At 37.6% G+C, this 27965-nt stretch overlaps 1 long non-coding RNA gene across 1 annotated transcript in view; it reads left to right on the forward strand.

Annotated features, from left to right (window-relative positions):
* The first annotated feature begins 17357 nt into the window (after positions 1–17357).
* Positions 17358–27965, forward strand: part of LOC125780687 (uncharacterized) — a 124967-nt gene continuing 114359 nt past the window's right edge. The window contains exon 1 of the long non-coding RNA XR_007423960.1: positions 17358–18033. This is a non-coding gene — a long non-coding RNA (uncharacterized LOC125780687). The remainder of the gene's footprint in view (positions 18034–27965) is intronic.

Consider the following 27965-nt stretch of genomic DNA (forward strand, 5'->3'; position numbering starts at 1 on the left):
CCAGTCACACACCATTATTCAACAACTTAATTATTAATATTAACACTTCCCCAACCTTGCTTACATTAAAGTATACTTTACTCATGATTGGGTATTCACAGTTTCATATTTTCATTTTAGAACTGTCTTATAACCTATGCATATATTATATTATATTATAGTTATATGTAGCATCAGTCACTTTCGTAATCGATGTCATCACACTTTACTCTTTTATTTATTGAATTATTTATGACCATTAGTAATATCTACTGCACTGCTCCGTTTACAGATAGATCCTTACCTTGTATAGTTAGGTTTTGTATATCCTTATATTTTCTTATATATATATATCTATTTCTATCCATACAAAAACCTTTTCCCCCTGTTCACCTCTGTCCCCCATCTCACAATGTATTACTCTATTTCCCTACTGAACTGATGTTCTATTTTCTATGATATCTCACAAGTGTTAATTCACAAATAACCAACTTCACAGTCGAAAACCAATAGGCTTAACCAACTCCACCTACTTCACCTTGGACTCCTCCCCTGCAGTGGGACTCATCCATTCCTATTTCGTTTACACACAAGAGTTCGTACACTCAACCAATCACACATGAGCACCCACACACTCCAACACATACGCACACACTTATGTTGCATTCAGTCTGTCTCGCACACACTGTAACGCATACGCACACACTTTTTTCAGTCTCACAGTTCCACACACAAGTCTAACACATACGCACACACATTTCAGCAGCGCTCACTCTCTCGCACACACTCTTTGATTCGCTGCCGCACACACGTTTTATCTCTCCGCCACACAAGGCTGTGTTTCTCTCCGGAAAACTGGACACGCACACTTTTAATCCCTGTAGCAGACACTCGTAGACCCTTTTCTTTTTCTCTCTGTCAGTCGCACATACACAATCACAAAGTCAGACACACTCAGTCCCTGGAATAAGCACACATACACACGCATACTCTCTTACACTTATTGGCCACAGACTCACTTCCCTCAAACTTATAGTTTATACTGCCATGTATACCCCGTTTTATTTGTTTTGTTATTTCTTCCAGCCGAATAAAAATAGAGAAGTAGGTACACGTCTACCCGAACAGGGACAACATCTGTTCTTTTTAACCGAATTAAAATAGAGAAGTAGTGTACAGAGTCTACCCGAACAGGCACAGCATCTGCTCTTTTCAACCGAATCAAAATAGAGAAGTAGTGTGCAGTAGCTACCCGAGCAGGGACAGCATCTGCTCTTTTTAACCGAATTAAAATAGAGAAGTAGTGTACAGAGTCTACCCGAGCAGGCACAGCATCTGCTCTTTTTAACCGAATTAAAATAGAGAAGTAGTGTACTTCGTCTACCCGAGCAGGGACAACTTCTGCTCTTTTAAACCGAATAAAAATAGAGATGAGTAGGAACAGCGTCTACTCCGGCTTTTTGCGAGCGGATCAATATCGAGGTGAGCCGTACACCTGGCCGTAATCCGAACTTCTCGTCAGAAGCCGGTGGGAGACGCCAGCATCCAATCCTTAACCCTTGATTAGGAACAGCATCTAATCTTTTTATAAACCTTTAAGTAGGAACAGCTTCTACTCTTTAATATCCTAGAATAGGCACAACTTCTATTCTCATTTAAATAGCTTGTTATGCTGTCTGCTTCCCTCCGGACAGCAGCCAGGCCGCCGCTCCACTCAAATTTAGAAATAACCAATATGCAGAATTTGATAAAACCGGCTCTGCTTACCTTTTTAGTAGAAGTTCGGCCGTGAGTGGGTTGGCGTCGGATGCTGCCCTTCTGTTAGACTCGTACGTCGGGTCACCAATTGTTGTAGAAATGAATTTACAAGGTGTGTCCGCACCCACCTCTCTCCTGGGCTACAACTCCCATGCGCGTTCGTTGAATAGAGAGTCAAAACAGATGGAGGTGAAGTTGAAAGCAAAACAAGTATTTATTACTGAATTCAGGAGAACATACAAACACGGTTACGACCGTCCAGCATACGTTCTGAACCTCTAATGATCTGACTCCATGTATATACCAAAAATGACGCGAGATCTGCCGATGAGGCGTTGCTAAAAATCATCTTATGTCAGCATGCATGGTGTTATGTGTTAGCGCTGAAGATTTCGCTGATGGCTCAAGATTTGCTGGTGTTTTTGGCCTTGGAGAAACAGCACGGCTTTGTTCAGTAATTAGACAGTGTTGCACTTCCCCGTGCGCATGTCCTCCCTCACTTGACAGGTGAAGGCCTTTAGAGAAAGACCGTATTGTTTGTCCAAAAGTCTCTGTATTAAGCGAGGTCATGCAAAATGCACTATCTGCTGATTTTGTAGCTGTTAGTGAGAAAAACATGCAATCACACAATGGGTTTCAGTGAGGTGTCAGTGGCGCGTGATTCGTCCGCCATACAATTAGGTATATACGTTTATGTATCATGTGGGTTAGTTGTCAGCCTAAGGCCTGTGTTTAGTCACATGCTTGTTAAAAACAATGTTTTACTATATGTGTGGTTAGAGGTTAGTTTTCTATATGAATGTGTAAAAAATATACTGTGAGTGATAAGATGATTAAATATAGTGTTAGTATAAATGTGTGAATAATATGTGAATAATAAAATGATAAAATGTGGTGTAAGTATTGGTTAATGCATATAAAATACAGGGTTTCACAGATGATTATGTAATTTTAGATACCAAGATAAGTAATCATGATTGTGAGATACTTGTCAATATATTCAAGGTAAAACAAGGTTTCTTCGTAAGATTTCCCACAACGTACAGCATCAGTGCTATTATCACAGCTTGGACACCAGTGACTTTAACAGCAGCAGCAGCTCACCTGCAGAGAGTTACGTAATGCAGTAAATCCTCAGGCCTGAGGAGGGGATAGAGAATCCTCCCAGGTGAGACGGAGTGCTACTCACATTCATGCTTTACTGCTAATTCAGCCAAGAAGAGACTTAAACCTGCATCACATAAATACACAACCAAAAACACAGAAATGATCCCAAAATGATCAGAAATTTGGTTTAGCCTTGTCACTACAATTACGTTATCAAATTATCACAATTATTTAAGGACATAACCTCAACATTTTTTGATGACGTCAGTACTGCCCGTTGTGTTAACTTGTGTGATAAGGGCCAATAATGTGAATAAACTGTAAATTGGCATGTTAACTTCGTGTAAAAACAGTGTTTATATTTGATTTTTTTATGTATTTAGAATAGGTATGCATTTTTACATTCTAGTTTCAGTGTCTGTATTGGGTCTTTCTTGCAGGATACAAACTTAAAAATAATACATTAAACAACCTAAATACTTATTAAACACAAGCTTATAAAAAAGGAAAATATAATTAATTAATATCACCACACAAACTCTTCATCCATGAAGTACAACTTTTCTTTGCATTATTATCTTTAAACTTTAAACTGCACATGTAGCATATATTTTTTTATCCTCAGGAGTTTTGAAATTGAAAATCTGATCTGTTTGAATATCCTACTCTAGACCAGTTTTGCTGGTAACTGAATTCAGATGGTCTTAGTTGGTCATTGATGGTCAAGTTGGTCCCATACTGAAGACTAGCAAGTTAACAGACTCTTTTTTGAGTAAATATTTTTATTGGGTTTGCATTGACTTTGAACATTGGGGAGCACAGTAAATACAATATATTAAGTAGCATTGTTTCACAGAATATAACACACATACAGTTCACAAAGTAAATAAGTTAATTGTAAAGAGAGAAAAAAAATTCGTTAGACAAAGTTCATATCTTTATATAGGTGACATAATAATTAAGGGGGAAGAGAGAAAAAAAACTAAATTCCTCGAACACACAACATAAAGAGCTTAGCACACAGCATATGGTCTTGGATCAATTATTAGTGTAATTTTGGTTAAGGAGCATGTTCCAATCTTAAAGGGGGAAATATTTTACCATTATTCTGGAATTGCTGCAAGTGAAAGGTTTTCCATAAAAGTGAAAAAAGGCTGCATTATATTTTACATTTTGAAAGAGAATCATTCAGAGTGCATCGAAGTCGTTCCAGTGTGCCATACCAAAGGACATCCCTGATCCATTAAGAATACGAAAGTTTCCACTTTAATAAAATTAACCGTCTTGCCAACAGAGTCACAAAGTCTGCAAAATCAGAGTGATGTTTTGAAATTAACAAGGCAAATGGAAGGACAACAAATACTGCTGTAACGGGGTTAGGATCCAACTGCATCTCAAGAACCTTAGATAAGGTTGAGAAGATTTCAGTCCAGAACTTGAACAATGATGGGCATAACCAGAAGATGTGTATTAGAAAGGTATGTTCCTGATGGCAGCAATCACATACTGGGTCTGTATCTGGATACATTTTGGATAAAGTTTGGCTTTAGTCCAATACACTTGGTAAAATAGTTTACATTGAATCATTCCATGTTTGGCACACAAGGAGGATAAATTTAATTCTGTATAATATTTGTTGTAACTTGTCCTCAGTTAAGAGGTGCTGAGATACAGCTGAGGTTCTTGAGATGCAGTTGGATCCTAACCCCGTTACAGCAGTGTTTGGTGTCCTTCCATCTGCCTTGTTAATTTCAAAACATCACTCTTATTTTCCAGATCCTTCTCCCATTGCTCTTTTAGCAGTGTTGGGCACCATACTTTGAAAAAGTAATTAGTTATAGTTACTAGTTACTTCTCCAAAAAAGTAACTGAGTTAGTAACTGAGTTACTTCATTATAAAAGTAACTAGTTACCGGCCACAAAATATCGTTCTGCCGGCCGCGAGTTTGAGACCTCTGATTAAAAGTGCTCACTACAGAATACTGTCTTCCCCTGAGGATGAGCCTGCGGACCGCTACAGAAACCCTGGTCTGATCCTCCCCTCCCTTGTGACTCGCACACACACACGTGCGCCTTTGCCTGTATGCGCGAAGTTAAAAAAAAGGTTAATTGAGCTAGTAAAGTAACTTGCAGTAACGGGTTGTCGGAAATGGTAACGGCGTTATAGTTACAGTCAGAGTAATTAGTTAGATTACTCGTTACTGAAAAAAGTTTATTTTAACGCCGTTACTACTATCATTGTCTTTAAGATTCATTGAGCATGTACAAGGGCGTAGGAGCGGGCTTGATATTGGGGGGGACACATTTGCCAATATGAACCCAAGCCCACCCAATTGTTTCCTAGAACAACATTTGTGGAAATTACTTTTAATTAAAAGTAAATTATTATTATAAGGTGATTTTACAACCTAAACATTACATACAACTAAACATTATGCAAGCAATGTCTGAATTATGTACATATGACAACATTTTTCAGTTATCACCTAATATTTAAAATAATATAATAGATTATTATTATTATTATTATTATTATTATTATTATTATGTATTGGCATGTCAATTCTGTTGTATATTTACATTTTCTCCTGCACTTTTATTTTTTTTCTACTGAGAGCTCTTCTTAAGATGGTGTCCTTTTATGTAAAAGAATGTAACTTTACGTTTCATAGAGACTTTTATAAACGTCAGGATATGTGGTCTTACTGTGAAATACAAATGAACAGAAGTCACGTTACAGCAGTGTTTCTCAACCCAGTTCTTATATATTCTACTGCATATTAAAACTGTTCTGCATATTCTAGAGCTTCCTCTGGTGGATATACATGATTAATTTAGGCTCCATAGGGGGCTAAAGGATTTTAACAGGTAAACTCAGTAAATGACTGTTTATTAGCTGATCAGGTGGAAAACACTAGTTTAGGGCAGTGATCTAAACTACCAACTTAAAGTACTGTACGAAATTCTGGCGATCATCTACATCCAGCTTCTAGATAACTAGTTAGTTAAATCAATTTTCGTTCATTATAGCTCACAGTAAGTCCTGTAATCCTAAATGAATAAACAGTTTGAAAATTAAAGTGATTAGCTGATCAGGTACAGGGAAACATTACATATATATTTTATTTTTTTCCTTTAACCCTGACTCCCAATCTAGCTAATTCCAAAGATAAGCTTACTCACTAACACAGCTGCAGTTCATTAATCACAGTGGGTTTAAACTGTGTGCTGATTCAGAGACGTGTATTTTTAACCAGCTATCAGAAACATATCATCACAGTTGAAGTGGTTAGCCTATCGTTACCTTTCTTTTAGAAAAATCTCCGTATATCCATATCTGTTTTAAAATCAGCTGAAGCTGCTGCGTCCCGATCCCGCTGCTAAATCTCACAGCGAGGGGGCGGGGCTTCCCCAACAGCAAACTGCCTCTGCTCCGCGCGCCGCAAAACCAGCAAGCTGATTGGCTGTTTCTACTGAGAGGCGTGACTTAATACCTGAACCGGCTCCGTGATTGGTCCGGTCTGTCTCCTCATTAATAGTACAGCTGACCTGAGCGAACTGATATCATTTTTGGGGGGGACAAATCCACCTGTTTCTAATATTGGGTGGGACATGTCCCACCCATCCCCCCGGTTCCTACGCCTATGAGCATGTAGCTTGAACCGAACTAATTAAGTTATAAACTTGAGAAATAATTTTGTTGGCAGTGGTTTTAAAAACTGTTCTGTGGCTGATGGAAACTGGGGATTTACGGAGCTGGCAAAAATGTTTCTAGTAAATACTGAAAAGATACAAAAGTGCCCTTGACAATAAATCGTGCAGCATTTTAATCCTTGCTCTATCTCAATTGTTAAACCCTTTATCAAGAGTTGATGGAAGAATGAGATAGTTTGAGGTAAGTGGGCAAGACAGGGGGAGATTTCTAAAATTAAAATGCTTTCTAAACTGTTTCCAAATTTTCACAGACGATTTAACAACAATATTTTAATAATGGTGGGAGCTTTGTGGTCTAAAGGGGTATATAAAATAGCATATAAAGAAAATGGATGACAAGAGGCAGTTTCCAAATGTAGCCATTCTGGGGGAGATTGAAATGAGTTTTAACAGTTCCAGACCTGCAGTGCACGTAAATTGGCTGCCCAGTTATAGAATTGTTTATGTGGAAGTGCCTTACCGCATAGTGATTTTGTTTGTTGTAATAATGATTTACATAATCGAGGGGGCCTTTTGTTCCAAACGAGTTCCAAAATTTTGGTATCTAATTTTTTAAAAAATAATTTAGGAATAAAAATAGGTAAGGTCTGAAAAAGATACGATAATTTAGATTTAGGGTATTCATTTTGATAGTGTTAATTCTTGCGGCTAAAGATAATGGTAATAAGGACCAACGGGCTAAATCTTTTTTAATGGAAGTTAATAGGGGAGAGAAATAATATTTAAAAAGATTCTCAAATTTATCTGCGATAAAAACTCCAAGATACTTAAATGTATCATGTACTAATTTAAAAGGTAGGGTATGTAGTGAGTATTTGGTTGCGGCTGAATTGAGGGGGAATAATTCATTTTTGGACAAATTTAACTTGTATCCCGAAATAGAACTAAAAGAATTAAGGATGGAAGGTAGAACTTGCTAGAAGTTTACTACTAAATATCATAAGAATATAGTAGACTACAATTACAGTCAATTTAGTCGACTAAAATGTAAAGGGTGTAAATGTAAATGCTTTTCCATCAATTCCCTTGAAATATTAACCCTTAACATTTATACACTTATAAAGAATTAAACATTTATTAACCAGTTGTGTAATATTGTTAATTTTTGAATGTGAAGTATATTTTTATGTATACATGATTTAATGTATATTATTATTGTAGGTGTGTGACTTTAAATATTTTACATTTAAAATTTTGTTCAAGAAATCATTCGAATGGTTAAATTATAGTTTGAACAGAGCTGTAGACGCAAAAACACAGCTTTTAAAGGATCTAGTTTTATCTTCAGCACTAACCCAGCACACCTACTGTAGCTACAGTCTATACATGAGCTCAAAAACACACATTCACACACTGTCCTGTAGAGATGCTCTCAGGATGTTCTGAGAGACTTCATGAGTTAAAGTGAGAAACTTATGAGAAAGTGCAGTAAGAAACTTTACACAGACTTTTGGGTTAAGTTAATAGATTCTTCCTGCTTCAACACTAGCTAAGTTATATGTTTCCCACTGTGAGATTAAACAGATGTTCTCGTATTATTGAGAGAGTTCTGTATCAGTAACCTTAACTTTACAGAACAGTCTTTTAGTACACAGCCGAGTTAAACACCATCAGCTCATGAAATAACATTAGCATTAAAATGCTGATCTCTGCATGATGGGACTCTTGTCCTCATCAGAAGCTGAAAGATTAGTGGTGTTTTACTGGAGATGGAGTCGCCCCACACGGTTTACACGTTGTCTTGTTTTCCGCGACGTCAAAGGAGAAATATATGATTTCTCCTCTTTCTCCCTGCTGCTGACACTGTCGAGTTAACTTCAAATCGAGCCCCATAAGTAACTACAGTTTAGGCGAGTCTCTCCTCCCGGGTTTGTATCTGAGCACTGTCGCGCTGCTACAGGAGAGACCGGTACTGATTGTTTGACTACCCCGCAGCGGGGTAGTCAAACAATCAGCGGGGTAGTCCCCGCTTGTCCCGCCTCTCCACCTTCGCTAACGTAGTAGTGATTGGATCTCTTCCTAACTGGTCCCTACCTTTCCCCAGAGCCATAAAGAGAGACAGAGAGAGAGAGAGAGAGAGAGAGAGAGAGAGAGAGAGAGAGAGAGAGAGAGAGAGAGAGAGTCGGGTCAACTCCGTTCATTCCAATGGACCTGTTTTTTTTTTCAGGCAATGGCGGACCGTGGAGCCTGTAAATAGTTCCTGGAAGTTAGCAGCAAATACTATCTATCAGCACAGTGAAGCTGGAGCAGGATACACCATCTGTGATCCACTTTTACAGGTTAGTACGCTTAAAAAAACCTGACTGTGTATTATCAGGACATCAGAATCAAACTAACATGTGCATTGAAGCATTTCAGTGAATTAACCCCCTCTTAATAAGTATATTTAGGGAACTAAACCTATGCTAAGACAACGCGAATACAGTTACTGGCATTTAACATTAATGACGTAGAGCCTATCAATTGTAAATTCCTAAATATCTTAATATCTTATATACACAGATAGACCATGCTAACCTAACTAATTAAATATCTAATATATCAATATCTTATATATCCAGATACACCATGCTAACCTAACTAATTAAAAATCTTAATATCTTATATATCCAGATAGACCATGCTAACCTAACTAATTAAAAATCTGAGTATCTTATTGCTATAACGTCTTCTTATAACAATGAATGAAAACTTAGATGAAGGTTCTGACTGTTTATTTACAGAATTCTCTTACAGATCAGAAATGACCGACATCCTGTCTTCAATAGGATTTTCTCTGCTGTCCCCTGCCTAGTTGTACTTCAGGGTAACTTGAAATGTACAGTGCCACCTAGTGGTTGAAGCAACAATTGCATAACCTTTATACATATGCCACATCTCCCCCCACCTAAGCTGTCAAATATTTAAAATGATTAACCCGTAACAACATTACCAACCTTAAAATGAACTTGGATACAAACACACTTTTACAACAAAACAGGCAGTCAATTTTTTTTCTATAGCTTCCATTTTAAACTTCTACAAGCTAGGAAGGTGGGTGGACTACCATCCTTCCAGTGACATCAGAGCGCATTCTTGCTCTGTAGTTGCGATCTCACTTCTATCTAACAAAGTCTCTCAGACAAGATGGGGCCATTCGGGTACGTGATGACTGTCGCAAAGAGGAATCCTCTAAGCATTGTTTCTGCAGTGGAGAGGCCAGATCTTCAGGAGCTCCTTTCTGCACCATAGAAGTTCCTCGAGGCTCCTCGGAGTGTGTCACTGGCAAATCTACAGAATCTTCAGCCATGCCACCATCAATTTTCTCTTCTGTTTCAGGAGTCGTGACAGCTGCAGCCTGGCGCGTTCGAATCTGGTCCACATGTCTGCGTATAGCTTGGCCGCTTCCAGTCCTTACAGTGTAAGACACAGGTCCGGTGCAGCTTTCAATTACTGCTGGTATCCACTTAGGTCCATAACTGTAGTTCATTTCCTGGTGAAAAGCTGCACCATTTGCTCTTTTTATCATGCTTTTCTTTTTGCTTTGTTTGTTTTTGTAGAATCTTTGACTTGCTATTAGGGTGAAGCAAATCCAGTGTACACCTCAATCTCCTGGACATGAGCATTTCGGCAGGTGATAAACCTGTTGTTGTTTGAGGGGTAATTCTGTAGTTGAAGAGAAATCTGGAGAATTTGGTTTCCAGACTGTTGCCTTTCATTTTTTTCATTCCCTCTTTAAATGTCTGGACCACCCTTTTTGCCAAACCATTGGATGATGGATGATAGGGAGCAGATATGACACGTTGAATTCCATTTTGTCCCAGGAACATCTCAAATTCTGCACTTGTAAAACAAGTGCCATTGTCAGAGACTAACATCTGAGGAAATCCATGCACACTGAAGCACTTTCTCAATTTTTCAATGGTTACTTGGGTGGTGTTTTAGAGGGTAAGTACCCTTTACTTACGGTGTAAGTTCTCTGTATGTACCCTTTACTTACGGTGTAAATTCTCTGTATGAACCAGGCTACATTCTACATAATTACTGGGTCCTACAGGTACTTAACTGTAAGTATAAATAAAGAACACAGAAAGAACCAGGAACAAGAGAGTAACAACTGGGTAACTTTCTGACACTTACCTTGTACTTTACCAAAACATATGGTATAACGTTTCTGTATTTATCAGTTTATTCTAAATACTTATGGGGTTCTCCTAGTACTTAAATGTAGGTACAAATTAATTCCCAGGAACAACAGTAAAAAAATTGATATGTCATTGCCTGCACTTTCCCTACATTTCTGGTGCAATATTAATATATATATATATATATATATATATATATATATATATATATATATATATATATATATATATATATATATATATATATATGTGTTATTTAAACATTTTGTTCATGATAGTTATAAAGGTTTCATTCCAGTCATACCCAAGGGACTTATCATTCTAATATATTTTATTAGTTTGAATAAGAAGATAATGCTGAGATTTCAAAGGAAATTTATTTGTTAATACACATTTATTTGTTAATTTATTTTAATGGATAATGGTGGATAGGTTTCCATCTTCAGTCCTTTTCTGCTCAACTCTTCTCACCGCTGTTGCCTTTGTCTTGCTCCTGGAGTCCTGGTGCACACCTTGTCCTGTAAAGCTGCTTTTTATAACCCCTGTTCTAAAAAGAACTTTAAACCCACACTTCACCGAGTTCTACTGTTCTTACTCTGTAAGTACTCAGAAACAACAGAGAGCGGACTGTATTATGTAGTGTGCAGTGATCTGCTGTTCTTACTCTGTAAGTACCCAGTAAGTACTCAGAAACAACAGAGAGCGGGCTGTATTATGTAGTGTGCAGTGTTCTGCTGTTCTTACTTTTTTGTTAAATCTTAATAAAAGCAAAAACAATCTGTACAACAATACATAACATTAAACTTATTTATTTATTTATTTACATTATTGATTATACAGTTCTTTTAGGTAAAATGTTATATTTTTTGTTCTTCTTGATCTTCTTCTTCTTGTGCTTTTCCTTTTTTTCATCTATCAGAAAGCAGGATGCGGAATCTTCTGCCCCTCTCCATCCTGCTTTTGTCCATAAGAAAAAAAAAAGAATAAGTTTACTTTTTAGATGCAATTATATGTATCATTAATTTCAAAGCATGTCACACAAGTTTTTAGCCTTTAGCAAATACTCATTGTGCATTTATAAAGCATATATATATAATATACACTACCGTTCAAAAGTTTGGGGTCACTCAAACAATTTTGTGTTTTCCATGAAAAGTCACACTTATTCACCACCATACGTGTCAGGCAGGGACGGAGGGGTGTGAAGGAGGAGGAGGACGTAAGTGCAAAGATGATACTTTAATAAATAAACCAAACAAACACAGAAAGGAAAACGAAATACATAAACTAAGGCTAAGACTGGGGTACAAACACTAGGATACAAGGCTAGGCTACAAAGGCTAAACACTACAAACAGGATTCACGCTTAGATTAACAGACTAGAAAACACAAAAGACTCGACACAGCATGTACAAACAGAGGGGCTTAAATACAGGAGGAACACCTGGGCAGGGCTGATGAGGGGGCAGGGCTACAGATAAGACACAGGTGAGAACACTGATGGTTAGGGCAGGGCTAAGACGTGACAGATACATAACAGAAACACGTGGCTGTGAACACATGACAGGAAAACAGAGGGGCAGGAGCACTAGGGAACAGATGAGGGAGAAACATAACACAGACATGGGCTAAGGTGTAACAATACGTTGTGAAATGAATAGAAAATAGAGTCAAGACATTGACAAGGTTAGAAATAATGATTTGTATTTGAAATAACATTGTTTTTACATCAAACTTTGCTTTCATCAAAGAATCCTCCATTTGCAGCAATTACAGCATTGCACACCTTTGGCATTCTAGCTGTTAATTTGTTGAGGTAAGCTGGAGAAATTGCACCCCACGCTTCTAGAAGCAGCTCCCACAAGTTGGATTGGTTGGATGGGCACTTCTGGCGTACCATACGGTCAAGCTGCTCCCACAACAGCTCAATGGGGTTCAGATCTGGTGACTGCGCTGGCCACTCCATTACCAATAGAATACCAGCTGCCTGCTTCTGCTGTAAATAGTTCTTGCACAATTTGGAGGTGTGTTTAGGGTCATTGTCCTGTTTTAGGACGAAATTGGCTCCGATCAGGCGCTGTCCACTGGGTATGGCATGGCGTTGCAAAATGGAGTGATAGCCTTCCTTATTCAGAATCCCTTTTACCCTGTACAAATCTCCCACCTTACCAGCACCAAAGCAACCCCAGACCATCACATTACCTCCACCATGCTTAACAGATGGCGTCAGGCATTCTTCCAGCATCTTTTCATTTGTTCTGCGTCTCACAAACGTTCTTCTTTGTGATCCAAACACCTCAAACTTGGATTCATCCGTCCACAACACTTTTTTCCAGTCTTCCTCTGTCCAATGTCTGTGTTCTTTTGCCCATCTTAATCTTTTTCTTTTATTAGCCAGTCTCAGATATGGCTTTTTCTTTGCCACTCTGCCCTGAAGCCCAAAATCCTGCAGCCGCCTCTTCACTGTAGATGTTGACACTGGTGTTTTGCGGGTACTATTTAATGAAGATGCCAGTTGGGGACCTGTGAGGCATCTGTTTCTCAAACTAGAGACTCTAATGTACTTATCTTCTTGCTTAGTTGTGCAACGCGGCCTCCCACTTCTTTTTCTACTCTGGTTAGAGCCTGTTTGTGCTGTCCTCTGAAGGGAGTAGTACACACCGTTGTAGGAAATCTTCAATTTCTTAGCAATTTCAAGCCTTCATTTCTAAGAACAAGAATAGACTGTCGAGTTTCAGATGAAAGTTCTCTTTTTCTGGCCATTTTGAGCGTTTAATTGACCCCACAAATGTGATGCTCCAGAAACTCAAACGGCTCAAAGGAAGGTCAGTTTTGTAGTTTCTGTAATGAGCTAGACTGTTTTCAGGTGTGTGAACATGATTGCACAAGGGTTTTCTAATCATCAATTAGCCTTCTGGGCCAATGAGCAAACACATTGTACCATTAGAACACTGGAGTGATAGTTGCTGGAAATGGGCCTCTATACACCTATGTAGATATTGCACCAAAACCAGACATTTGCAGCTAGAATAGTCATTTACCACATTAGCAATGTACAGAGTGTATTTGTTTAAAGTTAGGACAAGTTTAAAGTTATCTTCATTGAAAAGTACAGTGACTTTCCTTCAAACATAAGGACGTTTCAATGTGACCCCTAACTTTTGAACGGTAGTGTATATATATTCCTGATGATTGAAAACTAGTAAAACTAATCCATCCCCCTAATATTTACTGCACAGAGTTACCATTTGTTACCTGTTAAATAAAAAACAATTACAAAATGTAACAGAATACAGTAAATGACTGTCAGCCAGATTAATAAACATACAGTTGAAAGTTTACATACACTCATGGACACAAATGCCATGGAAATGTTTGCAAATACAGATTTACACATGAGTGATCACAAAAATTATGCAAGATAGTTTTGTCACTGGATCAGAAATAATTTAATTAATCAACTGGCCAATAGGAAAGTTATAATAGCATCATGCTTTTTGGCAATAGATCAGATGCATTAAAAAAGGTAAAGGGAAAATTAAGAGAGTAGGAAAGCTCAGAATTCTGCGGCTGAACCTAAAACTATCAGCTACACTGCTTTACATAATTGGATGTTTCACAAAGACAATGAGTCAAAATGCACAGCAAAGGAAGCTGTGGAATAAACAAGGCAACTTTTTGGAAACACTCTGGCCTCAAACATACAGGAAACGTGTATTGTGCTTAAAAGTTGTATCTGTGCAAGAAAACCAACAAATTTACCGCCATCTTCTACTTCAGCCAAGAATGATCAAAACTACAACCACACAGACACACGCAGAGGCAATGTGTTGACACGTCTCAGAGGTATAAGCTTATATATGTATATACTACGTCTTGTTTCTTGAACCCAATATTGTGAGATGAGTGTCTCGTCACACCTTTTGTGAGCAGTGAACACTGCACATACACATTCAGTGTGAAACAGCTTAGCATGGAGCAGCAGCAAAGATGCATTAGTTAACAGCTGTAGTAATTATCTGGCTAATATATCAGATTAATCTGACCACAAACAAACTGCTCCAGACCACAGGGCACCTAAAGAGGACTTGTGATTAGGAAGGTGTTGATAATATTATGCTTGATCTGTGTATTTCTGCAACTGAAAGTGAGAGAGAATTTAAACGATTTAAACAATAATTTACACATGCACACGGACACACACACACACCTGAAGGACCTGCATTTGTCCACATGTTCCTTCAAAACTGTGCATTCATCATGTAGGAATTTGATTTCCACCTTTAGCTTTGCCACCTCAACTAAAAACAAAAACAAAAGAAAGTACAACATGTTAAGAGTGTAAAACTTTGTGCTGCTTGAGAAAATGTTTCAGGCTAATGTATTAATAAAAGAGTCACACCCTATGTATACATGTACACATGTATGTATTTAGTTTAATAAATGGCTTCATTTATAATTAAATATAAATTATACAGATGCAGTTAGTCACATTTAAGGGGGAGGGGGGATCACTGTTTGTAAAATGCCTGGATGATGGTGCAAAAATATATACAGTGCCTCAAATAGGGCAGTGCAACAAGATGATATACTTGGAAAAGTTTGCAACATCAGCTCCACAAGTGCATAGGACTGATTTAAAACTGATGAAAAAACCTCATGATGTTGTCTCTTTAGGTGTTCATCTCTTTAAGTTGGGTGCTTAATTTCATTTCAGTTGAAAGAGAAAGTGAAAAGCATGTTATTATTTTTGTTATTACAATTTGATAATTTTGAGTTTCTCAATAAAATGAAATAAAATATAAACACACTTTTACGTGTAATTAAATATGTAAAAAGAAATAAGTCTTGTGGTTAGTTTATAAGATGAAATGACTGAATTTATAGACAATGTCTAATATTTTCTTATATATAGTTATCAACTCGCCCTACATCAGGATAGAAATGTTTGATCAAATTGCAAGGCCCTACCTCCGAGTAGTATTCAACCCCCTACAGATTTTGCAAGTTAAACAGTCACAATTAACAAATAATCGTGAAATATGGCCTATACATGGCCCTGAACATGTGAAATACACTGTAGCAAAAAAAAATATTCTCTGTTTAATTCATTTTTAAACATTTTGAAAAGTTAAAAATGGTCAATTATTATCCAACAATTCAAACCACCAGAATTCTGTTTGGTTCCCTCAAGTTTTAAAATGTATTTGAGCTATTACAAACAATGAGCTTCACGTGCTTGGATTAAAGTTTTTTCTGACTATAAAAGCCCCTCCCTAAACTGACATTTGATTTGCTGGTTTTATAGAACTCCGAAATGTTGTTTAAGGACAACGAATAGACATTTTTCCTAAGTTGGGTATCCAATTACTCCAAAATGATACAGTAATATTCTTTGTTACTCAATCTATTTTTAGTATGGAATGTTTTCTTTAAGGCTGTCTTGGTAACATTGGATAAAAATTTGATTTGCTGGTTTTATAGGACTTTGAAATGTGGTTTATGCTAAAGTGATTGGACATTTTTTCTTAAGTTTGGTATCCAATTACTCCAAAATGATACAGTAATATTCTTTGTTATTCATGTCATTATTAGTATGGAATGTGTTCTTTAAGGCTGTCTTGGTAGCATTGGATAACAATTTGATTAGATTAGATATTTTTCTCTAAATATATTTTACTCTAAAATTTTACAGTAATATCACTTGACATGAATAACATTAACAGTATGGAATGTCTTCTTCACGGATTTCATTGTCTAATATGATAACAATTAGATTATTTTTGGTTTTATAGCCCCGAAATCTCTTTTAAAAAAAACACGTATTTGGTATCAAATTACTCCAAAATGATACAGTAATATCACTTCAAACATATATCTGGGATATATGAGAAAAAGATCACTAAGAATTTAGTGCTGTGATATGATATTAATTTGATTTGCTTATTTAATAGCTCTTTTTCCAAAACGTTACACTGTTCTACAGATAAGCAGTGGTCTTTCTGGTGTATATTTGTGGATTAGACCTCGTTAAATCATGTTTATTTAGGTGTAAAACTAGTTTCTTCTCTGCACGAGAAGCGCCAGCCTCCGCTCCTCCGGGTGCGCTGTGCACGCGGCTACAGTAAAACAGTGCAGATGGCGTGACCGCGGTCAGAATTTGCTGTTACGCCCCTGATGTAGGGTAGAGGAGGTGAGGCAGTAGGGAAAGGAGGGGGGGTGTATGTAGGGTAGAGAAGGAGACTCAGGAGGTAAATGGGGGGGGTTGTAGAGGGGGAGAGGCAGTCGCCCGGGCAGCACATGGACGTCGTTTGAGCATCAGGTAAGGACGTCTGTGCGACTCCGTGCCAGTGAGTAAACAAACTGCCACAGACGTTTAAACGATGGAGCTGTGAGCATCACATCAGCGTCGTAAAAAGAGCTCAACCCCCTCCGTTTCCTAACTCTTTCTCTTAAAGAAGGTTTCTAATAAGGCTCGCTATATGATCAGTGAACAAGTGCCATCCATAGAAATACGCCATGTAAAACAAAAAAGGACCAATAACTTGCAACACTAAATCAGAAAAGGCTTCTAAGAACATATTACAGATATAAATACAACTCTCCGCCTGCGATCGATCGAGTGAATGATTTTCAGCTTGTGCTCCTATATATTGAGCCTGGTGCCGATGACGTCACAGAGTTCTTCTGACCATCCTATGAAAGAGGGCAGGATGGTCAGAAGGACTTTATGACGTCATAGGTGGCTCGTGACGTCATTTACGGATTTTCTATAAATAGGAGCACAGGCTTGATCGCAGGCGGAGATTTGTACTCATATCTGGAATATGGTGATTTCTGAGCGTGAGCAGGTGGACTCTAGTAGCTCCAGGCGGGTGGACTATCTTGAAACCTTTCAAAACTATTTGGGGAATATTGTGGATGGTATATTTATTGGCTTGGGATATTGTGTGTGTGGGTTTTTTTACGCAGCCCTTTACGGGATGGCGTGCGTTGTTAGATTCCTTAATAATCTATGAGAAAGAGTTAGGAAACGGAGGGGGTTGAGCTCTATTTACGACGCTGATGTGATGCTCACAGCTCCATCGGTTAAATGTCTGTGGCAGTTTATTTACTCACTGGCACGGAGTCGCACAGACGTCCTAACCTGAAGCTCAAACGACGTCCACGTGCTGCCCAGGCGACTGCATCTCCCCCTCATCGCTCTCTCCCGCTCCCGCGGGAACTTCTGCCTTTCTCCCTCCTCCCCTCTGTCTGTCTATCCTTCTCCCCTCTGTCTGCTGACTTTCAAAAAAAAAAAAAAAATAAATAAATAAACGTCCTTGTACGAAAACCATTCATTCCAAGCAAGGTAGTTTATGGGAGGTAAATCCTGTCAAACATGAAACTGAAATGCAAATACCAAAGGCGTAGGAGTGGGATTGACATAGGGGGACACACATTTGCTAATATGAATCAAAGCCCTCCCTATAGGGACTTAGAACAAAGTTTGTGGAATTACATTTAATCACAAATAAACAAAATATTTTTTTTCTGTACTTCTGTTTATTATTAATTAAATCCAAATTAAGGTAACCTTACAACCTAAATATTTCACTCAAAATTACATTTACTGTTGTTAGAAATTACTTTTCGTTCAATGTCTGAATTATATACACATATGACCAAAACGGATCAGTTATCATATTTAAAATAATATAACAACATATTTGGTTATTATTATTATTATTATTATTATTATTATTAGCATTATTATTAGCATTAGCATGTCAACTCTGTTGGATATTTTCATTCGCTCCACTCTTAAAAAAAAAAAAACCAGTGGCTCAGGGGCCACATTGACATTGAAAAATAAACATAAAAAAGATATTACAGTGTTAATACTTACGGTCACTTTCAGTGGCAACAATGTTGTTGATCACCTTTTTTGCACGGTTTGACCAGGTAGGACAATTCGACATCGGTTCATACGGTACTGATGTATATTTGAGCATACATATTTTCCACACAGAATGGATATTCAACATTATCCAGAATATATTGTCCACACAGAATGGCCTCTGGACCACAGGGTACAGATGGCTAGAAGGTTTGGGGAGCACTTCTTTCCCCTTCCATGCATTGAGTCGGACTAACTTATGTATGTGCGCTATAGGAGTGTATGTTAAGTGTTTCCAGCTGTGAGATGTTCCAAACATAAAAGGTTGGACTTCAGGAATTCAAGCGAGAGTGCTAAAGATCAGATCAGGGATAAGACTCTCTCACAAGCCAACCCGGGTGCTTGTTTTGATGCTGTTTTTTTGTACTAATTATTCTTTTTTCTGTAATAAATTTTCTTATATACAAAGAACAGTATCAGCGAAGACTTATTTCATGCATCTACAGGACATAGCAGCTCAAGATACTACAGTACCAAAGAAACACGCTGGGTGTTCAAATACTGTCACTTTAACTCGCTGTTCCCAGCTGCGATAAAGAAGAAAATTGTGGCTTATTTTAATACTGTAATACGTCTAATGGCTTATTTCTGCTAATAGAGTTTGATTGACTCATATATTGCCTTAGTAGTATTTATAGTATTTATATTTATTTAGTATTTATATTACATGTACTCCAAACAGTAAGTCACAGACCTATATAAAAGCCCAGCCATGCAAAAATATATAAATAAATAAATGATAAAAATACTGTGATATACTGTGAAACCATCAGAATCTTGAAAAATACCGTAATACTCCTTTTTTTGTCATACCGCCCAGCACTAGTTTAGTGTCTTTTAATAACTCCACCATTTTTGTCTGCTCTGTGTTGTTCAATTTATTTTTTATCATTTTTATTGAAATCATCTCTAATATATATTTTCTGAATTTCTCTGGTATAACAGCTCAATTCTAATTCTTCAGGTTAAAGGTATAATCAGTACTAACATTACCTCCATCACCTCAAAGTCATATCATTAGAAATTAAATAAAAATATTTCCATTAGTTAGTGCTGAGTTTGTGCTGGTTTGTGCAGCAAAAATAAACGTTTGTGCTGTTATCATTATTGAGATATTAAACATTTAATTTTCTGACCTGTTATGTAACACGGCCCCTCATTTGTGGCCAAATCGCACCAAAGTGGTCTCATTGGTTAGTGCTACGTTTGTGCTGGTTTGTGCAGGTTTGTGCAGCAAAAAATAACGTTTGTGCTGTTATCGTTATTGAGATATTAAACATTATATTTACTGTTATTGAGATATTAAACATTTAATTTTCTGAACTGTTATGTAACGCAGCCCCTCATTTGTGGCCAAATTTCACCAAAGTGGTCTCATTGGTTAGTGCTATGTTTGTGCTGTTATCATTATTGAGTTATTAGGTAAAAATTAATTTAATGGGTGTGAAGCTGGCCCCTCATATCATCAGAAACAGAGTAAAAATATTTCCATTGGTTAGTGCTGCGTTTGTGCAGCAGAAATTAGCGTTTGGGCTGTTATCGTTATTGAGATATTAAACATTATATTTACTGTTATTGAGATATTAAACATTTAATCTATTACCTGTTATGTAACACAGCACATAGATTTCATGTTAATAAAATACAGTCTACAGCAAAATGTGCATCCTTAGTTAAATAACACATGCTGCTCATTTTCCAAGTAAAAATAAGAAAACGGGTGGGTTTCCCGAAAACGATCAATCGAATAACGAACGAACTAACGAATGACGTGAGTAAAGAACAAGCCAGTTCTGAGTGTGTTTCCCAAAGAGCTTCGCAAAGCGAGAATTAACAAACGAGGTTAAAGAACATCCTTGTTGACTCCCCCGAAACAGCACGCTAAATCGAACCACAAGCATAGATTCAACACTGCCAAATATGCAGTATTTATTCACAATTCCAATCAGGATATGAACTTTAATCACCGTCTTTGACAGTGATGCTCCAAGACGAGAGACTGCTTAGAGAAAGTATCTGCCGGATACTCATGCCCCGCTCGTGATATGATGTGCAGTCAAGCCAATGGCAATGCTACTGTAATTGTGAACTCTGTTGTCACTGATGATGAGGTGCTACCAGCAAAGGCAGCTGCTGGGGACGAGATTCAAGACCTCTTGAACTGGATTGAAGAAGCTTATGCCAGGTTGCTGGTGCATGTTGAGTGGGCTATTCATGTGAAGCAGTGCAAGAGAGTTATCATAGTCTCCAATGACACAGACACCTTTGCATTGCTTCTCTGCTACAGCCCATACTTCCAAGAACTTTGGATGAAGGAGATCTGGCAGCAGTATGGCACTGGTGAGAGGCTGTGAATGCTTCCACTCCATCAAGCAGTCTCTCGTCTTGGAGCATCACTGTGAAAGACAGTGATTAAAGCTCATATCCTGATTGGAGATGACTGTATGAGCAAGGTGGAGACTAAACATGCTTCTACAGCTTCTGACCCAGTCCAGTACTGAGCCGACTTTGGGGGGGCAGATGTCTTGACAGAGCAAGATGCAGCTTTGGTCTGGGCTAGGGTCAGATCAACAACAACAGCTAAGATATTTGATGAAAGCAAAGACATTTGTAGAAATCTACACAAATGAAAGTACTGGAATTGAATTTATACCATTGTACTAACACTCAGTTAAAATATAAGTTCAAAGAGGATGTTTAAAATTGTTATATTTCTTCTGTTCATGACTTGTTATAATTAAAACAAATCATTGTGGAAAGAAAAACAATAAAAAATACTATAAAGAAAAAAACATTTTTGTTAACATTTTAATGACAAGGTGATCCTTAATGTGAAAAAAACAATATTAGCAATGAATATTAAATATCAGATTTATTAGACTTATTGCATCTGGTTTTGATTACTTACAATGGCCAAGTTGTGGGTAAGGTCTTCAGAATGGGAAAACGACCTTGACCATGACCTTTTAATGTCAAAATCACCTAATACGGTCATAACAATATCAGAAATGAATTCCTCATACCATAATTAGTCTAAATTGAGGTATTATCTGTGTATATACATTCAGAAACAAAAAAGTTCTATTTTCATCATAGACGATGGCAGCCATATTTGATTAGACCATTGCAGAATTCGTGGCACTATGGCGGACGAGCACCTCAGGGATTTTTCATGTCTAGGGACTCACTAACTCAGTTCAAGTGAGAAATTCCCCCAACACCAAATTGCGAACAGGTCTATAGGCCAGGTGCAGGATTATTGGCACAAGATTGCAATTATGGGAACTCTCTGGATCAAATGCTGAGAGATCGACTTGTATGTGGAATAAATGAGGATCGCATTCAGCGTCGGTTATTAGCCGAAACAAACCTCACATTTGAGAAGGCATTTGAGATTGCATTGGCTACAGAAATGGCCAATAAGAACTTACAGGATCTCCAGACAAAACCAATAGCAGCTATAAAAGAGGGTCTATGCATAATGTTTGGAATGAAGCAGTTCCACAAGTATATCTATGGTAGAAGATTCACCATCTATACTGACCACAAACCTCTGATATCTATTTTTCATGAAAAGAAACCTGTGCCACAAATGGGGTCACCAAGAGTACAGAGGTGGGCCATTCTCTTGAGAGCTTACGAGTACAACATGGTGCACAAACCTGGAAAACACCATGCAAATGCAGATGCCATGAGCAGATTACCAGTGCAGGATGCTCCAGAAGAGGAGGAATCAACAGAACAAGTTCTTATGGTAGACTTATTGGATGAACCTCCAGTGACAACAGCTCACATAAAACGTTGGACAGCAAGAGATGTTGTATTTTCACAAGTCCATGAGTGGGTCCTGAAAGGATGGCCTGAAGTGGTGGGATGCTCCATTCAAGCCATATCAACAGAGACAACTGGAACTAAGTGTAAAAGATGGATGTGTTTTGTGGGGCAACCGAGTGGTAATTCCTATTCAAGGTAGACAGACACTGCTAAAGCAACTTCACCAAACACACCCTGGCATATCACGAATGAAGGTTGGCCCATTCGTACATTTGGTGGCCTGGCATGGATGAGGCAATTGAGATAGAGGTAAAGAAATGTACTGAATGTCAAAGGAACCCAAGATCTCCAGCTTGTGCACCTTTGCACCCTTGGGAGTGGCCAGGATCACCCTGGACCCTAGGATTCATGTGGATTATGCAGGTCCCTTTCTGGGAAAGATGTTCTTGGTTGTCATTGACTCACACTCCAAGTGGTTAGAAATTTATGCTGCCAACACTGCCACCACCCAAGTAACCATTGAAAAATTGAGAAAGTGCTTCAGTGTACATGGATTACCTCAGATGTTAGTCTCTGACAATGACACTTGTTTTACAAGTGCAGAATTTGAGATGTTCCTGGGACAAAATGGAATTCAACATGTCACATCTGCTCCCTATCATCCATCATCCCATGGTTTGGCAGAAAGGGCGGTCCAGACATTTAAAGAGGGAATGAAAAAAATGAAAGGCAACAGTCTGGAAACCAAATTGTCCAGATTTCTTTTCAACTACAGAATTACCCCTCAAACAACAACAGGTTTATCACCTGCCGAAATGCTCATGTCCAGGAGATGTCCTGGATTTGCTCCGCCCTAATATCAAGGCAAAGATTCTACAAAAACAAACAAAGCAAAAAGAAAAGCATGATGAAAAGAGCAAATGGCGCAGCTTTTCACCAGGAAATGAAGTCTGCATACAGAACTACAGTTATGGACCTAAGTGGATACCAGCACCGGACCTGTGTCTTACACTGTAAGGACTGGAAGCGGCCAAGCTATACGCACACATGCGGACCAGATTCGAACGCGCCAGACTGCAGCTGTCACGACTCCTGAAACAGAAGAGAAAATTGATGGTAGCATGGCTGAAGATTCTGTAGATTTGCCAGTGACACACTCCGAGGAGCCTGGAGGAACTTCTATGGTGCAGAAAGGAGCTCCTGAAGATCTGGCCTCTCAAATGCAGAAACAATGCTTAGAGGATTCCTCTTTGCGACGGTCATCACGTACCCGAATGGCCCCATCTTATCTGAGAGACTTTGTTAGATAGAAGTGAGATCGCAACTACAGAGCAAGAATGCCCTCTGATGTCACTGGAAGGATGGTAGTCCACCCACCTTCCTAGCTTGTAGAAGTTTAAAATGGAAGCTATAGAAAAAAAATGATAATGTTTTTGCTATTGGTAATGTTGTTACAGGTTAATCATTTTAAATATTTGACAGGTGGGGGAGATGTGGTATATGTAGAAAGGTTATGTAATTGTTGCTTCAACCACTAGGTGGCACTGTATATTTCAAGTTACCCTGAAGTACAACTAGGCAGGGGACAGCAGAGAAAATCCTATTGAAGACAGGATGTCTGTCATTTCTGATCTGTAAGAGAATTCTGTAAATAAACAGTCAGTACCTTCATCTGAGTTTTCATTCACTGTTATAAGAAGACGTTATAACAATAAGATACTCAGATTTTTAATTAGTTAAGTTAGCATGGTCTATCTGGATATATAAGATATTCAGATTTTTAATTAGTTAGGTCAGCATGGTCTATCTGGATATATAAGATATTGATATATAAGATATTAGATATTTAATTAGTTGGTTTAGCATGGTCTATCTGGATATATAATATATTCAGATATTAGATATTTAATCAGTTAGGTCAGCATGGTCTATCTGGATATATAATATATTCAGATATTAGATATTTAATCAGTTAGGTCAGCATGGTCTATCTGGATATATAAGATATTCAGATATTAGATATTTAATCAGTTAGTTTAGCATGGTCTATCTGGATATATAAGATATTGATATATAAGATATTAGATATTTAATTAGTTAGTTTAGCATGGTCTATCTGGATATATAATATATTCAGATATTAGATATTTAATTAGTTAGGTCAGCATGGTCTATCTGGATATATAATATATTCAGATATTAGATATTTAATTAGTTAGGTCAGCATGGTCTGTCTGGATATATAATATATTGATATATTAGATATTTAATTAGTTAGGTCAGCATGGTCTATCTGGATATATAATATATTGATATATTAGGTATTTAATTAGTTAGGTCAGCATGGTCTATCTGGACATATAATATATTGATATATTAGATATGTAATTAGTTAGGTCAGCATGGTCTATCTGGATATATAATATATTCAGATATTAGATATTTAATTAGTTAGGTTAGCATGGTCTATCTGTATATATAAGATATTCAGACATAATAATGCCAGTAATAATGCCAGTAGCTATATTCGCGTTGTCTTAGCATCGATTTAGTTCCCTAAATATGTTTATTAAGAGGGGGGTTAATTCACTAAAATGCTTCAATGCACATGTTAGTTTGATCGTGATGTCCAGATAATACACAGTCAGGTTTTTTTAAGCGTACTAACCTGTAAAAGTGGATCACAGATGGTGTATCCTGCTCCAGCTTCACTGTGCTGATAGTATTTGCTGCTAACTTCCAGGAACTATATACAGGCTCCACAGTTAACTCGACAGTGTCAGCAGCAGGGAGAAAGAGGAGAGATCATATATTTCTCATTTGACGTCGCGGAAAACAAGACAACGTGTAAACCGTGTGGGGCGACTCCATCTCCAGTAAAACACCACTAATCTTTCAGCTTCTGCAGACAAGAGTCCCAAAGAACTCCATGGGGAGATCAGCATTTTAATGCTAATGTTATTTCATGAGCTGATGGTGTTTAACTCGGCTGTGTACTAAAAGACTGTTCTGTAAAGTTAATGTTACTGATACAGAACTCTCTCATTAATACGAGAACATCTGTGGGAAACATATAACTTAGCTAGTGTTGAAGCAGGAAGAACCCAAAAGTCTGTGTAAAGTTTTTTTTACAGCACTTTCTCATAAGTCTCTCAGTACATCCTGAGAGCATCTCTACAGGACATTGTGTGAATGTGTGTTTTTGAGCTCATTTATAGACTGTAGCTACAGTAGGTGTGCTGGGTTAGTGCTGAAGATAACTAGATCCTTTAAAAGCTGTGTTTTTGCGTCTACAGCTCTGTTCAAACTATAATTTAACCATTAGAATGATTTCTAGAACAAAATTTTAAATGTAAATTATTTAAAGTCACATACCTACAATAATAATAATATACATTAAATCATGTATAAATATAAATATATTTCACATTCAAACATTAACAATATTACACAACTGGTTAATAAATGTTTAATTCTTTATAAGTGTATGGTTAATAATTCAAGGGAATTGATGGAAAAGCATTTACATTTACACCCTTTAAATTTTAGTCGACTAAAATTACAGTCAATTTAGTCGACTAAAATGTAACTAAAAACATATCAGAGGACTAAATTGTGACTAAAACTAAATGCTATTTTCGTCACAAGACTATGACTAAAACTAAATAAAAATTTGTTGTCAAAATTTACACTGGGTGTAGCTATTCCTATACATAAAGCAATAATACCATTCAGTGCTTCTGATATTATAATAATATTATATTATATTATATTAACCGATGGAGCTGTGAGCATCACATCAGCGTCGTAAATAGAGCTCAACCCCCCTCCGTTTCTTAACTCTTTCTCTTAAAAAAGGCTCGCCACATACTGTAAGCAATTGTACAAAAAATTACCTAGGCCATAGACTGCTAAACAGTCAAATACTATTGGACACACAACGCGGTCCAGATATTTCCTCCAGGTCTCTTGATCTTCACTCGCCCCCACCGGCCTGGAGCTACTAGGGTCCACCCGCTCACGCTCAGGAATCACCATATTCCAGCTATAATTACAATCTCCGCCCGCGAACAAGCGCGTGAATGATTTTCAGCCTGTTATATTTATAGACGTTGGCGAGTATGACGTCACAGAGTTCTTCTGCCCATCCTATGAATGATTGACATATGCTCCGCCCTTTACTGTGGCTCCGGGCTGCTGCGTTACCCTTCTATGACGTCATAGATTTGTACTGATCTATGGCGTCACTGAAGCAGTACATTTTCAATTGGTGTTAATCCAGCATTTCCTGCTATCAGTCCAAATCAATACTTGCTATCAGTTTAATGACATCTTTAGATGACATGCATATAATTACCATATATGTACACAGACACAATAGACATACGTAAGACGGAAGACAATAGTGCAATATTGATGGTGATTGAGATGGAATGACAGTATAAATAGAACCCGTATAACAGTAGTGCAAATATGGTATATAGCTTAAGGCTGGTAAAGTGAATGAGTGCCTAAAGTTCTTAAAGTTCACAGTTCTTGGGGAATTAAAGTGTGTATGACAGTGCAAGTATAGCAGTAGTGTAGGTATTGGTGTATAGTGCAGGTCCGTTTGGAGAAGTTCCAGTACTGTGTGTATTAGTCTAGTCTGTTAGCATAACGAGACATTACCCAAAAGCTGAAAAACAAATACTAGTAAATTACCAGTAGGCGGGGCTACAACTACAGACACTCCTTCAATATATTACAACCCTGAAAAATGAAAGGGAATATTGCAGTCTCTGCCTCTTTTACTTCTGATTATTTTTTCAAAATTCTGTTTTTTTTTTTTTTTCAAAATTCTGTTTGTTTCCTCATTTTTGGGGGAAATTTTTGTTATTTTTGTTGTAACCTGCACACACTCGTGCACACATCCGCACACTCATACATGTACACGTGCAGCATCAGTGCTATTATCACAGCTTGGACACCAGTGACTTTAACAGCAGCAGCAGCTCACCTGCAGAGAGTTACGTAATGCAGTAAATCCTCAGGCCTGAGGAGGGGATAGAGAATCCTCCCAGGTGAGACGCAGTGCTACTCACATTCATGCTTTACTGCTAATTCAGCCAAGAAGAGACTTAAACCTGCATCACTTAAATACACATCCAAAAACACAGAAATGATCCCAACATTATCAGAAATTTGGTTTAGCCTTGTCACTATAATTACGTTATCAAATTATCACAATTATTTAAGGACATAACCTCAACATTTTTTGATGACTTCAGTACTGCCCGTTGTGTTAACTTGTGTGATAAGGGCCATTAATGTGAATAAACAGTAAACTGGCATGTTAACTTTGTGTAAAAACAGTGTTTATATTTGATTTTTTTATGTATTTAGAATAGGTATGCATTTTTACATTCTAGTTTCAGTGTCTGTATTGGGTCTTTTTTGCAGGATACAAACTTAAAAATAATACATTAAACAACCTAAATACTTATTAAACACAAGCATATAAAAAAGGAAAATATAATTAATTAATATCACCATACAATCTCTTCATCCATGAAGTACAGCTTTTCTTTGCA

This window comes from Astyanax mexicanus, chromosome 13 (genome assembly GCF_023375975.1).
Source record: "Astyanax mexicanus isolate ESR-SI-001 chromosome 13, AstMex3_surface, whole genome shotgun sequence".
Classification (NCBI taxonomy): Eukaryota; Metazoa; Chordata; class Actinopteri; order Characiformes; family Acestrorhamphidae; genus Astyanax; species Astyanax mexicanus.